This window comes from Carcharodon carcharias, chromosome 5, assembly GCF_017639515.1.
Source record: "Carcharodon carcharias isolate sCarCar2 chromosome 5, sCarCar2.pri, whole genome shotgun sequence".
NCBI classification, from domain to species: domain Eukaryota; kingdom Metazoa; phylum Chordata; class Chondrichthyes; order Lamniformes; family Lamnidae; genus Carcharodon; species Carcharodon carcharias.
In genome coordinates, this window is record NC_054471.1 from 145,400,424 (window position 1) to 145,418,060 (window position 17,637).

At 41.2% G+C, this 17,637-nt stretch overlaps 1 protein-coding gene across 2 annotated transcripts in view; it reads left to right on the forward strand.

Moving 5' to 3' along the window:
* The window catches only part of LOC121277638 (4-galactosyl-N-acetylglucosaminide 3-alpha-L-fucosyltransferase 9-like), a 143,981-nt gene that overhangs the window by 39,043 nt on the left and 87,301 nt on the right, over positions 1-17,637 (forward strand). For both annotated transcript variants that reach the window (XM_041187224.1, XM_041187223.1), the window contains exon 2: positions 16,075-16,151. The gene's annotated coding sequence lies outside the window, so the exon portion shown is untranslated. The remainder of the gene's footprint in view (positions 1-16,074; positions 16,152-17,637) is intronic.

Below are 17,637 nucleotides of genomic sequence, written 5' to 3' on the forward strand. Positions count from 1 at the left end.
TCATTGGAGAATATCATACAGCATTAATTGTAGTCAATAAACAGACTGGAGTGCAATCCATATATTTGCAGATGTTTTTGATAGTTTTCTTCCAGAACTTCATGCCAAGTTTGAACATCCCATCCTTTAATATACTGTACACCTCATATTTATTGTTCCAATTCAAATGATGCTGTGTTTGAGAGATTTTTATGAATTTGAACATGGTATGTATAACTCTGGTGGCATCAGATCTATCTTAGTGTAAAATAGTGCTTCATTAAACCTTAGATCAGTTATAGCTCTAGATTTCTAGAGTTAGTCACTTTTTAAATTTTACAAGTTATGAATCTTAGGAATGAAGCAATCCCTAACAATACCTGGGATGCACTGTGCAGGTGCAGGTCTTGTTGCATTTAATTTAAATACCTACTGTTAAAAGTTAAAGTAATTTTATGTTGAAGAAATTGGCTGTACATGACAATGAAATTCTAAAAGAACATTGGCCACAACTGGAGTATTGAGACTAATTCCTATTTTCACACTTTAGAAAGCCTTGGAGAAGGTGCAGGGGATTTACTAGAATGGTATCAGGGATGAGGGCCTAAGATTATATAGAGAGCTAGAGAAGGTAGGATCATCCTCCATAGAACGAAGAACTTTACAGGGAGAATTGATAGAGGGGTTCAAAGTCATGAAAGGTTTTGATAGTGTAAATAAAGAGAAAATGTCTCCAGTAGCAGAAAGGTAGATTACTGGAGGACACAATTTTAAAGTAATTGTTAAAAGAACCAGAGGTGATGAAAAGAAATAAGTAAGCAAGCATGAAGACAGCAGTTGGTCACTGAGTGCAGCTGATCAGAGTGTGAGCTTTGGAATTGGTGAGTTAGAAATTTTGAGGGTTAATTTTAAGTGTTAATACTCTTTCTAAAATTAAATCTAGTTTATATTCATAAGTTAACTACAATTTACTGTTCAAGTTAAGTTTTTTTCAGTCTTTGTCAGATATAAACAAATTCCCCACAGGAGAGGCTGCTGCAGTCAGTTAATTAACTAGTTAGTTTGAGCTAGTTTCTCTAGCCAGCAGTGCTGACTCATCTCTGTAGAATTTCAACTAGTATTGTCATGAATCTATTAATGTATATATTATTGGAAATTATTTTTTTAAATAGAGGTTTAGCCTGTGAGTGTGTCTTAATTGGATTAAAGCCAGCTAGTCTGGGTGCTTTGATGTATATTAGTTTGAAACGTAAGAGAGGTAGGATACATTTGCATTGTGTTAAATAGAGCATTCAAGAAAGTGAGTGAAGTCTGGCACTGAGCTAGCAGAGACCAAGCAATATGTTTATTAGCAATATGCTAATAAAATGGGTACCAAGAAAGGGGTTTTATTGTTAGAAGAGGTGGAGTTCAAAGGGACTGGTAATGCAATGAGAATTTACATTCAATGAGCTGTGTTAGGTATAACAGACAACAGTTTTGTGTGTGCAGAGCAGAGGCAATGTAACATCAAAGCAGCTGTAAGCCTACAACTATCTCCACAGGAACCAAATTGAAAGGGACCTCATTTTGAATTTGTAAGGTGAAAATGCTTTGCCTGGCGTCTACTTAAAAATCTGTGGGCTGCTGTTGCCTTAGTGGAGATTAGTCTGGCAATTTGTTAAAGTTATGATAGTAGTAATTTGTAGCATTTGTATGTGTTTAATGTGTTGTAACTTAATAAAATGTTTCATGTGGTTTAATATAAAACTTCTTGAGAACTGATGGTCTTATTCCTGAATTCAGAGCTGCATCTCAAACATACCACTTAAATTATAGGTTATGACAGTTGTTTCAAGTTTCCCTCTAATTTTCCCTTAAATAACTCAGCTTTACCAACTGCTGTTCATAACAGTATATATAGAGGTGATCTTGCTAAGTACATGAAGTAAACAAGGGAAAAGATAGCAGCTAGCCACTGAGTACAGCTAGTTACAGAGTGAGAGCTTGGGAATTAGGTGAGTGAGAGCATTTTGTGCAATGAGGGGGATGATGCTGTTTACAAAAGCAGCCACCTTAACTTTGAGCTTAAAAGAAGGTGGAGAGCGGTGGACCAGTTTAAAGGAGCTAGGCGACTCAGTCTGTGGTCATATTCTGAGAAAAATCAAAGAGTGACATCATAGAGAAACAGGAAAATGATTAGTTGGTCAGTATTTTTCAAGTTTACCTTTAAAACTCATGTAATGTATTAGTAATTGTAATTAATTTTATTATTGGTAACATTTACTAGCATTTGTAAAGCCTATTGGGAATGTTAGGGTTTATTAATTATAAATTAAGAAAATAATAAATTGATTAACACATAATAAAGATGGCAGGCCAGGTGATGTGACTGCAAAATGTATGTGTTCCTGGACTCCAGTGTGATCTAGGTAAGCACTGCAGTATGAACTGCCTGCGGCTTGAGGAGCTTTGGTTCAGAGTCATGGAGCTGGAGGCCAAGCTGCAGACATGGCAATGCATCAGAGAGGGGGAAAGTTACCTGGGCACTTTGTTTCAGGAGGTAGTCACGCCCTTAGGATAGGGTCTTCTGATTTGGTCAGTAGCCTGGGATGGGTGGGTTTGACTGCAAGTGAGGGAGGTAAGGGGACAAGGAAGGTGGGGGGAGGATTGCAGGGTGATGAGTGAACTGAACATAGCACCAGGTACAGGAAGCCATTTAAGTAGGGAAGTTTATAGGAACATATTGGTAGTAAGGGACAGTATAATCAGGAGGATTGACATAGTTCACTTCAGCCTGCAACAAGAGTCTAGAAAGCTGTGTTGCCAGGTGCCAGGGTTTGGGACATCTGCTTGAGGCTGGAGAAGAACTTACAGTAGGAGGGAGAGGATCTAGTGGTCATGGTCCATTAGGTGCCAAAAACATACATAGGGCTAGGAAAAAAGTTCGGCTTAGGGAGTCTGAGTAGCTAGGGGCAAAGTTTGGAAAGCAGGACCGCAAAGGTAATTATCTCTAGATTCTTACCAGAGCTACGAGCAAATTGGGGTAGGGTCAATAAGATTAAAGAGTTAAATGTGTGGTTCAAAAATTGATATGGGAGAAATGGATTTTGCTGCATGGAGGGCACTGGCATCAGCACTGGAGAAATGGATTTTGATGCATGGAGGGCACTGGCATCAGCACTGGGGAAAGTGGGAGCTGCACCATTGGACTAGCCACATTCTGAGAAAAATCAAAGTGTGACATCACAGCGAAATAGATAAGTGATTGCTTGGTCAGTATTTTGTTCATGTATTTTTCAAGGCTCGTGTAATTTATGAGTGGTGTTTACTAATTATAAATTAATCAAGGTAAAATAAATTAATTAGGCAGGTAATGTGTTCCTGGACACAGTTGTGATCCAGGGCAGATGCATCTGTAGTAGGTGTCTGCAACTTGAGGAGCTTCTCAGAGTCAATCCTTCATCTGTACTCTGTTCTGATGAGTCTCTTAAATAAGGCAATAGAAAGGGCTTTAAATTAAATTGTAGGGATGAGAGATCAAGTAAGGGAATATGTGATAAACTAAAGAGAGAAGGTAAGGCAAGAGGACAGGGTAGCAATAAGGGAAATGATAATCAGAGTCTGGCAAGGAAGGGACAGAACAAACAAACTTAAGAGTGTGAAAATAATAAAAAGTTAGAACTAAAGGCCCTGTATCTGTAGCATTTGCAACAAAACCGATGTGCTGACAGCTCCAATAGAAGTAAATATGTATTAGCTGGTAGCCATTACAGAGACATGGCTGCAAAATGACTAAGGCTGGGTCTGAATATTCAAGGGTACATGACATTTCAGAAGGACATGAAGTTATGAATAGTTGGAGGGGTAGTTCTGTTAATTAAGGTTCATATCTGTACATTAGAGAGAGATGACCTTACTTCTCAAGGTCAAAATGTAGAATCAGCATGAATAGAGAAAAGAAACAGTAAAGTAGGAAACAGTAGGAAAGTGATGCGCTAGGCTCCTCCATAATTGAGGATAGGGATATTTGTGGAGCCTCCACCTCCAGTGATTTGTTTAATTGTCCACTGCCATTCACGACTGGATGGGGCAGGACTGGAAAGCTTAGATCTGATCCGTTATTTGTGGGATCGCTTAGCCCTGTCTATTACTTGCTGCTTATGCTGTTTGGCACGCAAGTAGTCCTGTGTTATAGCTTCACCAGGTTGACACCTCATTTTTGGTATGCCTGGTGCTGTTCCTGGCATGCCCTCCTGCACTCTTTATCGAACCAAGGTTGATCCACTAGCTTGATGGTCATGTTAGAGTGGGGGATATGCCGGGCCATGATGTTACAGATTGTTTTTGAGTACAATTCTGCTGCTACTGATGGCCCACAATGCCTCAAGGATGCCCAGTCTTGAGTTACTAGATTTGTTTGAGATCTATCCCATTTGGCATGATGGTAGTGCCACACAACATGATGGAGGGTATCCTCAATGTGAAGGCAGGACTCCGTCTCAACAATGGCTGTGTGGTGGTCACAGTGCGGTGATTTCAATATAATGTAAGTCTGTGTCAATGGAGAATGTGCTCAGGAATTCAATTCATCCTCATTGGAAAGAAATTCCACTCATAGAACCTAAATAAGTTAATATTTTAATAAAAAACAAGCTTTGTTAGAAAATATGTGCTTCAAACATCAGAAATTATCCAAAGCAATACAGTTATCAGATTTTTCTCAACCTGTTGGATAGGAAGGGAATCACAATGAGAGTTAATGCTGCTCTAATTCAGTGACTTTCATGACAAAATGCTCCTTTCATGATTTCTGAAACAGGGCTGTGTAGAAGGTGAGAGCCCTGCCACTGGGAGACTGGCTTTCATCCAAAATAACAAAAGCTGCAGCCATGGTGGGTAGGGGACACTTCAGAAATAACTGGTGAACAACCAAGAAGCTGAGGAGAAAATACAAATTGATGGAACAATTACTAATGAAAAGAACATAATCCAACATCTGTATTTCAGTTTTTGTATTTGTGTTAATTGACATATTATTGTGGTTTTATTTCCATTAAGTTCCTATAAATTCTATAATGTCTGAAACACCTTGTCATTTTAAACCAAATAAACAATTACCCTTTAACTGAACTTTTTCATAGTGGCTCAACATTCTAACAACCAAATGCCGCAAGACATTTGGGATTCAAATAGCTTCAGTCCACAGTGAGTTTACGCTTTGTTAAATAATCCAAGGAGGAAGTTTTGCTTTTCAAAACTGCACTAAAGAAGGATTAGAGTGGGGGAGGGGTTGGCATAATGCATTGGTTAAGGTCAGTCTCTGTAACAGACTCTGAAGTAAAGTGAGATCAGATGCTCCTATTACAGTCTGCAGCACATAACTATAATTGATTTTCTGTGTTGTCATATGAACATTCTCATAGCAATGTGTACATAAAACTCCTTTGTAACAAAATAAAAGGGGGATAATGCAATTTGAGAGCTAGTGCAACAAACAAAATTAAGAATGTGAGTTATCCTCATTCCACTCCTGCTTAACATTGGCTGTAATCTAGCCTAGCCTGCAACAAAGCTAGGTTTAAATGGGCTCAAAGACTATTACAACAACACTTTTTATATAAAGCACCGTTAACATAATTTAAATATCCACTGGCACATTATTAAAATTTTTTTGACCAGAATCACTTAAGAAGGTATGAAGCAGTTGGTCAAAAGCTTGGTTATAGATTGAGGTTTTAAGGAATGCCTCAAAGAAGGAAAGTGAGGTGGAGGGAGGGAATTCCAGTGTTGGGGTTTGGCAGCTGAAGGCACAGCCATCAATGGTGGAGCAATTAACACCAGGCAGATCATTAAACTCAGTCAGATTTTGCAGTAACAATAATGGTGAGGCTATCAGCACTCATCATTATTATGGTGCAAATTGATCATCAAGTTCTAGCATCCGTACATGAGCAGTAAAATGCAATAATCTGGAAGTTGATGACTGATTTATTCCGCTGCTCGACCAGCTCTGCTACAGCAGCATCTCATTAATAAACTTGGCATTAATATGCCTTTAAGGACATGAAGTTATGTCACTGAAATGCCAAATTTCAAACGTTCACAACAATTTTTATACGCCATGAGGAAACGGTGCTGATTGGTTGGCAAGTGAAGCCTGGTCGAGCCGTTGCCATGGAGAATATAACAGCGAGCTAAAGTCTCCCAATTTCCCTGGGAATTCAAAAAGGTGCAAGTATTTGACCATGTTCCTTTTGTTTGCAGTGAACAGGTTCATCTGTCTGAATGTGTGTTGCTTCTAGCAAGTATAAATGAGTCATATCATGAGCTCCACTCATTGGTTGTTATTGTACCTTCTTGCATTTGTTGTGATCAATGCAAGATGAAAAGCTTTGGCAATAGGTCTCTCTTTTCAGCAGACTAAGAACATAAGAAATAGAGCAGGAGAAGACCATCCTACTGCTTGAGCCTGCTCCATCATACCAAATGATCATGGCTGATCATGGGTTCAACTCCACTTTCCCTCCTACTCCCCATATCCCTTGATTCCCTGAGATCAAAGATCTGTCTATCTCTGCCATAAATGTATCAATGATGGCATAGCCACAACTCTCAGCGGAGTTCAGGTGAAGGTACAATTCTCCTTTTCCCCAGTACTACTACTAGTGTCCTATGAATGGATACCCATTTCTCTGTCAGCAATCTTTCAGCCAAGCATTCAGATCTCTGATCTTATTTATCCTATGCCAATTTGCTCCTGGCTCAGTTAGTAATCCAGAGATTATTAATCTTGAGGTCCTGCTTTTTAATTTAGCCTCTAGCTGCTCATATTCCCTCAGAAAAGCCTCTTTCTTAGTCCTACCTATGTAGTTGGTGGAACATGACAACTATATCCTCCCCCACAACCACCACCACCTCGCCCCCCCCACCACTCCAAGTTCCTCTCCAGTCCTTAACCCTGGCATCAGGAAGGAAACACAGTTCTTGAGACTCACGCTTTCAGCTGCAAAGAAAGGAACCTAACCCCTAATTATACTTTCCCCCACTACAACAACATTCCTTTTCACTCCCTGCATTACAGTTCCGTGGTTAGTTTGCTCATCCTCCCTGCAGTCCCTGCTGTCATCCATACAAGCTGCAAGAATCCTGTTGGATAATTGGAGGGCTGAGGCCACTCCATTTTTACCTTCTGTGTCCCCACTCGCAGTCACACCTTGCTATCCTTGAGCACAGTCAAAATCAGAAGTACCTAGATTAGGTGGTGTGACTTTCTCCTTGAAGAAAATGCCCAGTTAACTTACCCCTTACTGATACACCACATTGTCCAAAGCTTGGATTCTAGCTCATCAATACCGGCCGATGTTCCTTGAGCTGCTGAAACTGCCGTCACACTGATGCCCACCAACCCCACATGCTACAGCTGCAATACATCACCTGCCTTGCCAGCTTTATTAAAAGTAACTAATTACATTTCAGGTTTAGAAATATCACTCAACAGTTGTTTGTAGTTACATTACATGGTTTCACAATTAAACTGTAAATTTAATAAAATGTTTATATCTCTCCCATACCAGATTAACCAACTGCCCCAGAATATTAATGCCTTTAGAACTGCTCTGTTCTTATATTGATATACTTACAGTTATATTCCCTCAATTGAAACTGTTAATTGCCCAGATAGGCATTTAGAGAGAGAAGAGGGAGAATACTCACCAACCAATTACTTGTCTACTCTTCTCTGATGTCACAGTAAGATTTTTCAAATATGGTCGGTGGGCGACACACCTGCCACTGTTTTATTCTCCCTGCTGGTCTTGCTCTGTTCGCTCTAGCTGCTCTGGCATTCATTTATCCCCCCACTGGTCTTATTTGTTCATGCCATTAAGTTAAGGCTTGTCCATTCAAGTATAAGCAAATATTTAACAGTGTGATAGGTTTTAACTATCATCAAACAACATCTCTGGCACTGAAAGTTTATTTTTTTACAAGTTAGGAGTCTCATTCCTTTCAGCTTTAATTGTTGTTGTAGATTTTTTAACAAATGATCATGAAAAACCAAATGCTTATTGTCTTTTTCCTGTCTCTTTGAACTTTCTCTTAACACTGCGTTTCCAGTTTTCTCTTTATTTTGCTTGCTGCACATGATGTTACGTTGAATTAAATATTCTAACTTACACTTCCTCGATTAGACTCTGTCAACATGAAACTTAATAGGTAGCACCATTCTTTGAGTATTATGGATGCCTTTAGTGCCCAAAAGCATGATCATGGTGCTCGCACAAACCCTTATGTATTGTGTCAGATGCCATATTGGTCAGGGTGCTAACACATGTGCTGTGAACGGCCATCAGAAGTGTACAAGGCAGGCATATAATGATGGCGATCAGCATGCAATACTAATTTGATACCAGAAGTGTCATTTTGGTGCATAATACTCCAGCTAATGTCTTCTCTTAAAATCACACAGGAAAGATTTCTCCACCAGCATGATATAAAGGGATCATCAACGACTTGAAGGTTAACTGCTGGTTGATTTCTTATGGCTATCATTTCAATTTTACAAGTGTATAGCGTTTTCTATTGTTGTGTAAAGTTCCCAAAGTCAACAGCAAGTGGCATGACAGGTGTTCATGAGCTTTTGCTGACTCCAAGACTTCTGCATAAACCAATTCCTTCCAGAGTTAGGTGCACTATTAGGTAGGGGGAGAGGGTGATGTAGTGGTAATGTTGCTGGATTAGTATTCCAGAGACTCAGGCTAATGCTCTGGGGACATGGGTTCAAATTCTACCATGGCAGCTATAGAATCTGAATTCAGTTAATGAAGCTGGAATATAATGCCAGTCTTAGTGATAGTGACCATGAAACTATCAGTGATTGTTGCAAAAAAAACCCACCTGGTTCACTAATGCCCCTTTAGGGAAGGAAATCTGCCACCTTTACGTGCTTTGGCCTTCATATGACTCCAGACAGCAATGTGGTTGGCTCTGAAATGACCTAGCAATGTCAGTTCAAGGACAATTAGTGGTGGGCAACAAATGCTGGCCTTGCCAGCGATGTTCATTTCCCATGAAAGATTTTTTTTTAAAGCCCCTTGGAATACAGCATGACTTAGAAAATGAACAGAGCTCATGCAGAGCAGGGGCAAGCTGCTGGCAGAAGGAAGGGAAGAAGGTCTTATCATGAGACACTATACATCTAGATTGTTCAAGAAGCACTTATCCAAACCGAATCTCCCATTACCATTATTAAAATGCAGATTGTTGGCATTTATGTGCGCTTAACCTTCCAAGTAAAATAATCATGAAAATGCAAGTAGCAAAGAAAAATTGTACATGGTACTTGCTCAACAACAAATGGCTAAACTGAAGTAATTTAAAATAAATCTTACTTGTAAGCTTAGATCAAAATATAAAGAAATGCTAGTTAAACTGTTCGCATGTCTTATTATTGTTCTAGTGCTTTAGTGCTTGTGAAGTTTATCAGCAACCTCTTAATATCAACATCCTCATAACAAACAGCTGTTTCCTCTAAGAATGTGCAGGAATTAGTTAATGCAAGCGAAAAAATGTTTTCTTTAAATAACAATTTAATGGTGTGCATTGTTCACAGTACTGTTGTAAAGCAAGATGTTTGCCAAGCATCTATAATTTTGAGGAAAATGCAGTATCTCTCAGGGTCCTACCAGTTCCATATAATAACCTTCTCCACACACCCTGCTATCTCATTCCACCTAGAAAATACAATCCCAGGCATTGTGTTGTCACCCGGAAATTGAGGCTTTCACTGTCCACAATTTTCCTCTCATTTAAATTTATGGTTGAAGAATTGTGTGCAGTGCACCTGGTGCCCCAACGTGTGTTGCAGTGGGAAAAGCTCCCAATCAGTACTGCAAGTTTGGAATATTTTCCCTGCTCTGTTTCCCAACTAATTATGCCTGACTATCAGAAGTAGAAAATGGGATGCATGGAGCCTGTTTTCCAGGTGTAAAATGTGCACAAAGCATGCAATCAATGGAAGACCAGAGGCATTGGTCTCGCTGTGAAATTTGTGGTGCCTGTTGTAATGTCAGTATTGTAAATCAGTGGACTAACACCTGTTGAAGAGACCCCATTTGGAGTTTTTGTATATGGTGAGCAAGGGAAAAATGTCAGTTATCCGAAATATCAGTTCTTCCCCCTTAGGATTCTTCAGTGGTCCCCATGGCCACCAAAAAGAGGTAAATGCATTTTTTGATTTTGAAATCCTTTCTGTGGGACCAGAGCTTCCACATGAGTGGTGATGAATGCCCCTTCCCCTCCCCTGCTATACTCTGAAACCAAAACTGGAACTGCCTTTCTTTTGCTGGGCTTACTATGTATTGACTGTTGAAGATTCCTCAAATGCATTTTAAGAATTCTGTGCTCTCTATTCCTTTTGCACTAATTTTATCCAAGTTAATAATAGGGCAGCTTATTATTATTTATTATTTACTATGGCCCTACTATTTCTGCTTTCTCCAACAATGTGCTTACACATTTGCTTCCTCATCCATCTGGGAGGCGGTTGGAAAATTGGAATTGTCCCCAGACTCATATTCCAGAGACGCAGGGTAATGCTCTGTGGATCTGGATTTGAATCCCACTATGACAGATAATAAAGTTTGAATTCAACAAAAATCTGGAATTAAAAGTCTGATGGTGATCACACAACCATTGCTGACTGTTGTAAAAAAAGCACCTGGTTCACTAACATCCTTCAGGGAAGGAAATCTACTGTCCATTTTTTAGTCTGGCTCCAGACCCACAGCAATGTGGTTGGCCTTCTGAACAAAGGCAGTTAGGGATGGACAATAAATGCTGTCTAGCCAGCAACAAAGACATCCCAGGAATGAATATTTTAAAAATTGGACTATTTGAAGGTCTGTAGTATATTCCCAGCAATGTGATTGCTCCTTCTTTGATAATCAATTGAACCACATTTGATGATCTTTAAGAACATAAGAAATAGGAGCAGGAGTCTTGTATGGACCCTCGAGCCTGCTCTGCTATTCAATACAGTCATAGCTGATTTTCTGCCTGAACTCATTTACCCTCCCACTACAATATCCCTTGATTCCCTGAGAGACCAAAAATCTGTCTAGCCCAACTTTAAATATAGTCAATATTGGAGCATCCACAACAATCAGGGGTAGAGAATTCCAAAGAATCACAAGCCTTTGAGTGAAGAAATTTCTCCTCATCTCAATCCTAAATGATTGGCCCCTTATCCTGAATTTGTGCTCCCATGTTCTAGATTCTCCAGCCTCTCAGTGTCTGCCCTATCCAGCCTCTTCAGAATCTTGTATTTTTCATTGAGATCAATTAGATTCTTCTAAATCATGGAATATAGGCCCAATTTACTCAGCCTCCCATCATAGTAAAACCCTCTCATCCCAATCTAGTGAAACTTCACACTACCACCTCCAAGGCAAGTATATCCTTTCTTAAATATGGAGACCAAAATTGGCACAGTACTCCAGTTGTGGTCTCACCAAAGCCCTGTACAATTGCAGCATGACTTTCTTATTCTTGCACTTCAAATCCCTTGCAATGAATAAATGTCATTTGCCTTCCTAATTGCTTGTTGTACTTGCATGCAAACATTCTGTGTAAACTCAAGCCCCTCTGCACATCAACATGTCCAAGTTTCGCACCTTATAAAAAAACTCGACTTCTCTATTCTTACAACCAAAGTGAATCCCTCCTTATGGCTGTGATTGTTTCTTGAACAAATATTACAAACCTCCCTTTTTTATCCAACGCTCAATCCCACCTGAAAACTCTGTGAACAGCAATGTTGAGCTATCATTCCTACCTTTCTTTAAGTTTCAGTAGTAACTGCAATACCTTTTTTCCAACTGTCTATCTAGTGTCCCCAGCAAATCTGCCTTATTCACCAGACTTCTTCAATTGAAATGTATAATGCGAATCACTAAACAAGATCTTTGTTGCCTATTTTCTAGCCTTTGTTTTCTCAACCTTCTACACTTGCTTACTAATTTTCTGCCTTCTATTTATAGCTTTGCTTCTTACCCCTGAATCTACTGTCAGGTTGCCATCCCTCTGCCAATCTAATTTAAACTTTCCCAACAATACAGGCGAGCTTCGAGCAATAGTATTTGCACCAACCCTGCTGTGGTGCAATCTGTCCGGCTTGTGCAGGTCCCACCAGCTCAGAACGGGTGCCAAAGCCACAGTAATCCAAAGCTTTCCCTACTGCAGCAACTATGCATTCATCTGCACTATCGTCCTCCTTCTGTACTCATTAGGGCAAGGCATCAGGGTCTGGAGATTAGTATATTTGGCTCATACATTTTACTTTAGTTTATATTTGATCCATCTCGTCCTCTTCCAGAAGCCCGCAGCATCATAGATGCCAGTCCTCAGCCAATATGATTCACACCACATGATATTAAGAAATGGTGAAGGCACTGGATACTGCAAAGGCTATGGCCCCTGACAATATTCCAGGAATAGTCATGAAGACTTATGCTCCAGAACTTGCCGCGCCCCTAGCCAAGCTGTTCTAGTACAGTTACAAACCTGGCATCTAGCCGGCTATGTGGAAAATTGCCCAGTTGTGTCCTGTACACAAAAAGCAGGACAAATCCAACCCGGCCAATTACCGCTCCATCAGTTTACTCTATTATCAGTAAAGTAATGGAAGAGGTCATCAACAGTGCTATCAGGTGACACTTGCTTAGCAATAACCTGCTCAATGATGCCCAGTTTGGGTTCCGCCAGGGCCAGTCAGCTCCTGACCTTATTACAGTCTTAGTTCAAACATGGACAAAAGAGCTGAACTCCTGAGGTGAGGTGAGAGTGACTGCCCTTGACATCTAAGCCACATTTGACCGAGTGTGGCAACAAGGAGCCCTAGCAAAACTGGAGTCAATGGGAATCAGGGGGAAATTTCTCCACTGGTTGGAGACATACCTAGCACAAAGGAAGACGGTTGTGATTTTTGGAGGTCAGTCATCTCAGCTCAAAGATATCACAGCAGGAGTTCCTCAGGATAGTATCTTCAGCCCAACTATCTTCAGCTGCTTCATCAATGACCTTCCTTCCATCATAAGGTCTGGAGCGGGGATGTTCGCTGATGATTGCACAATGTTCAGCACCATTCATGACTCCTCAGATACTGAAGCAATCCATGTCCAAAAGCAGCTAGACTTGGACACTATCCAGGCTTGGGTTGACGGGTGGTAAGTAACATTCAAGCCACACAAGTATCAGGCAATGACCATCTCCAACAAGAGAGAATCCAACCATTGCTCCTTGATGTTCAATGACATTACCTTCACTGAAACCCCTCACTATCAACATCCTGGGGGTTACTGTTGACCAGAAAATGAACTGGACTAGCCATATAAATACTGTGGCCAGAAGAGCAGGTCAGAGGCTAGGAATCCTGCAATGAGTAACTCACCTCCTGACTCTCCAAAGCCTGTTCACCATCTGCAAGGCACAAGTCAGGAGTGTGTTGGAATACTCCCTACTTGCCTGGGTGAGTGCAGCTCCCACAACACTCAAGAAGCTTGACACAATCCAGGGCAAAGCAGCCAGCTTGTTTGGCACTCCATCCACAAACATTCGCTCCCTCCACCACCGATGCACAATAGTGGCAGTTTGTACCATCTACAAGATGCATTGCAGGAATTCACTAAGGCTCCTTCAACAGCACTTTTCCAAACCCACGATCACTACCATCTAAAAGGACAAGCGCAGCAGACAGATGGAAACACCACCACCTGGAATTTCCCCTTCAAGCCACTCACCATCCTGACTTGAAAACATATCGCCATTCCTTCACTGTCGCTGGGTCAAAATTCTCAAACTCCCTCCCTAACAGCACTGTGCGTGTACCTAGATCACATGGGCTGCAGCGGTTCAAGAAGGCAGCTCACCGCCACCTTGTCAAGGGCAAATAGGGATGGGCAATGAAATGCTGGCCCAGCCAGTATAGCCCACATCCCAGGAATGAATAAAAAAAAGTACCACACAATACATTGGAAGGTATCCTCAATGCAAAGATGGGACTTTGTGTCCAAAAGGACAGTGCGGTGGTGACTCCTACTAATACTGTCATGGACAGATGCATCTGTGACAGGTAGATTGGTGAGGCATTGATTCCCTCGCCGCCTACCGCAGACCCAGTCCAACAGCTATGTCCTTTAGGACGCGGCCAGCTTGGTCAGTCTTGGTGAATTCCTTGCCTTATTTACATTCTGTGGCCTTGCCCTCAATGTCCATTCCAATTGGTGTTCAACATGGAGGAGTACTGATTCATCAGCTGAAGGGATATGATAGATAGTAACCAGCAGGGAGTTTACTTGCCCATGATTGATCATGCCATAGGACTGCATGGGTTCCAGATTGAATGTTGAGGACTCCCAGGGCAATTACTTACTGACTGTAAACCATTGTACTGCCATCTCTGGTGGGCCTGTCCTGCCAGTTGGACAGGAAGTGACTTTGAGCAGCTTTGATTGAGGTGAATATTTAAACTTGTCATTGTCACAGAATCACAGAATCACACAGTGCAGAAGAGGCCCTTCAGCCCATCGAGTCTGCACCAACACGTGAGAAACACCTGACTTACCTACCCAATCCCATTTACCATCACCTGGCCCATAACCTTTAATGTTATGATGTGCCAAGTGCTTATTCAGGTACTTTTTAAAGGATGTGAGGCAACCCGCCTCCACCACCCTCCAAGGCAGTGCATTCCAGACCGTCACCACCTTCTGGGTAAAAAAGTTTTTCCTCACATGCCCCCTAAACCTCCTGCCCCTCATCTTGAACTTATGTCTCCTTGTGACTGACCCTTCAACTAAGGGGAACAGCTGCACCCTATCCACCCTGTCCATGCCCCTCATAATCTCGTACACCTCAGTCAGGTTGCCCCTCAGTCTTCTCTCCTCCAACAAAAACAATCCAAGTCTATTCTACATTTAAAACTACAGTCCAAAAATATAGTAATTTTATAAATGTAAAATATATAATCCTAAAACATAATCTTGTAAACCTCGCAAGTGTAGGACCGAAATAGACAAAATGGCTGAATGGAGGCCTCTTTAATCTTGGCTGTTCCCCAGATAGGTATAGGTAACTTTGCACTACTCAGTTGAGATCCAAAAGGACTAGGTTTGGCTCCAATGTGACTATGCACTAGTTGCAACCTCAAACAAACCTCAAACTATCAAACAACATCAGTTCCACTATACTAACGCATAGCTATCCTTCAAAACATTGTTTCCATTTTTTGTAGCCCACCTTATTTCCATGGTAGTTGTTTGTCATTGGGGGCCATTAGTTCTGCATACAGTACTCGTATTGTGCCCATAAATCCAAAATACAAACTCAGTGGAGTAGTCAGGGCCAGCAAGGTAAATGGTCAAGGCTGGTCAGGACTGTTGCACCTGTCCTGCTATTGCTATCATCTTTATAAACATGATCTTATAAACCATGGCTGCTCACAACCATTGGGAAAGAACCTGGAACAGGTGTAATTAGTTATTACCATCTTTGGGAAATGGCATTTGCCCTGAAGGACCACAAATCCACTGAGGGAAGTCACTGCATCATCATATGTGGCCAATCTGTTGAAGGGACATTGCATGACCATGCACCCAGAAGCTTCAGGTTATAACCATTTTAACAGGATAATAGCCTAACAATGACCTGCCATCATAGTACTATTGTTATTTGTTTGTGGGATGTGGACATTACTGACAAGGCCAGGATTTATTGCTGATCCCCAATTTCCCATGTGAAATTGGTGTTGAGCCTCCTTGTTGATTAGCTGCAGTCCATCTGGTGTCAGTCAAGTTTTCTAACCTTGTTTCATTATGATCCTTGGACACTTTGGAAGGTAAATCAAACGGTTCCTTTACTGGGTGAGCCCAAATTACGTTGTTACCTGAGCCCACACAACCCAGTGTGCCTGGACGCAGACTTGGGAAATCTCTCCTTAGCGTGAAAGGATTAGCAGTTCATTATCAGTGGTAATTATTTTAACTGGGAAAGTTCGAGGTTTTGCTTTGAGCACAATCTCACAATAATTCAAATTTAATTTCTTTCTTTCTCATTTAGGAAAAAAGTGAAGCTTCTTGAAAAGTGTGATTTGAGAAAGACTAAGGGCTTCTGAGGTCACAACATACCGTTAGCAGGTCAGTAAATCTTTATGTGCTCTCAAATCTCCCTTCAGAGAGTACCTTATTCTCACTGACTGAGCTTGCCCTTATTGCTTTCACAATATTTATGTTTATCTTCCTGTATAATTATTTATAATGTAAAAGGTGCTTCACAGATGCATCTGTTGAGCCTTTTTTCCCCTACTTGCCTAAATTTGGTTTCAATTGGGACCAAGAAAATCTATCCCTAGGTCTTTAAGACGTTGTTTTATATTGGCTTCTCTCCCGGCCAGTGTACTCCACACCTTCAGTGCAAGTGGGTGAATGCAGGCTGCATATACGCATCCAGGAAAAGTGTCTGTCATCAGCACTTGAATGTTAAACTTTCAGTTAACAAAAAAGATCAGTGAGTCAGAGCTGTTATTCAAGCAACATTTTCTTTGGGACTCAGATGTCTTGGTACTCTGGTGGATGTCTGCACTCTCAGGAGGAATACATAATGAGGCTTGGCTAAGAGCCCAGAAATCTATTAGCCTGTTGAAATTCTTGAATGCCAGAGAAAATATTGCTTGATTGACAGCTCTGGCTCTCTGATCTCTCCTTTCAATTTCACAATGTTTGTTTACACAAGATAAAGAGATTTCAAGTGCTTGCAGGTTCTGCTATTGATACCTTAAAAGACCTAGATGATTGACCCTTTTATTGGGAAAATTCCTAGAGCTGGAGGTAGAATTTGATTGAAGTATGTTGGCAGAACAGTTCTCTATCGATTTCTTATCATACCCATCCAAATAATCGGAAAATTCTTTTTTTATTTTCAATTACGGGATGTGGGCATCGCTGGCTAGGCCAGCATTTATTACCAATCCCTAGTTGCCTTTCAGATGGTGATGGTCAGCTGCCTTTTTGAACTGCTGTAGGTCCAGCGGTGTAGGTACATCCACAGTGCTGTTAGGAAGGGAGTTTCAGGATTCCAGGATACATTTCCAAGCCAGTCTTGGAGGGGAACTTCCAGGTGGTGATGTTCCCATCCATCTGCTGCCTTGTCCTTCAAAATGGCAGTGGTCATTGGGTTTGGAAGATGCTGCCTAAAGCACCTCAATGAGTTTCTACGTGCATCTACTTCTGCCACTGCACATTGGTGGCGGAGGGAGTGATCATTTGTGGAAATGATGCCAATTAAGCTGGCTGCCGTTGGCCAGGGGCTGCAACTGAACTGCTGACACAGGCAAAAACAACTTTTGACCTGAAGTAACCTGAGCAACTTTTGAAACCTGAGTCCAATCACTGGATTGAACTGGATAGAACCGGTTTTGAAGTAGCTGAGTGTCTTGAAGACAAAGGAAATGTGATGAGTCCTTATTTAGAAAAGGAGGAATGAGGTGATACTGCAAGTCTTGGAACAGAGCAAATGAGAATATGCCACAGATCAGGCAAGCAGGCCTAAGCCAAAGGGAAAGAGACAGCACAGCTCAAAGAGATAAGATTCAGTATAAGACTGAAAGGATTTCGGGCATGGAGC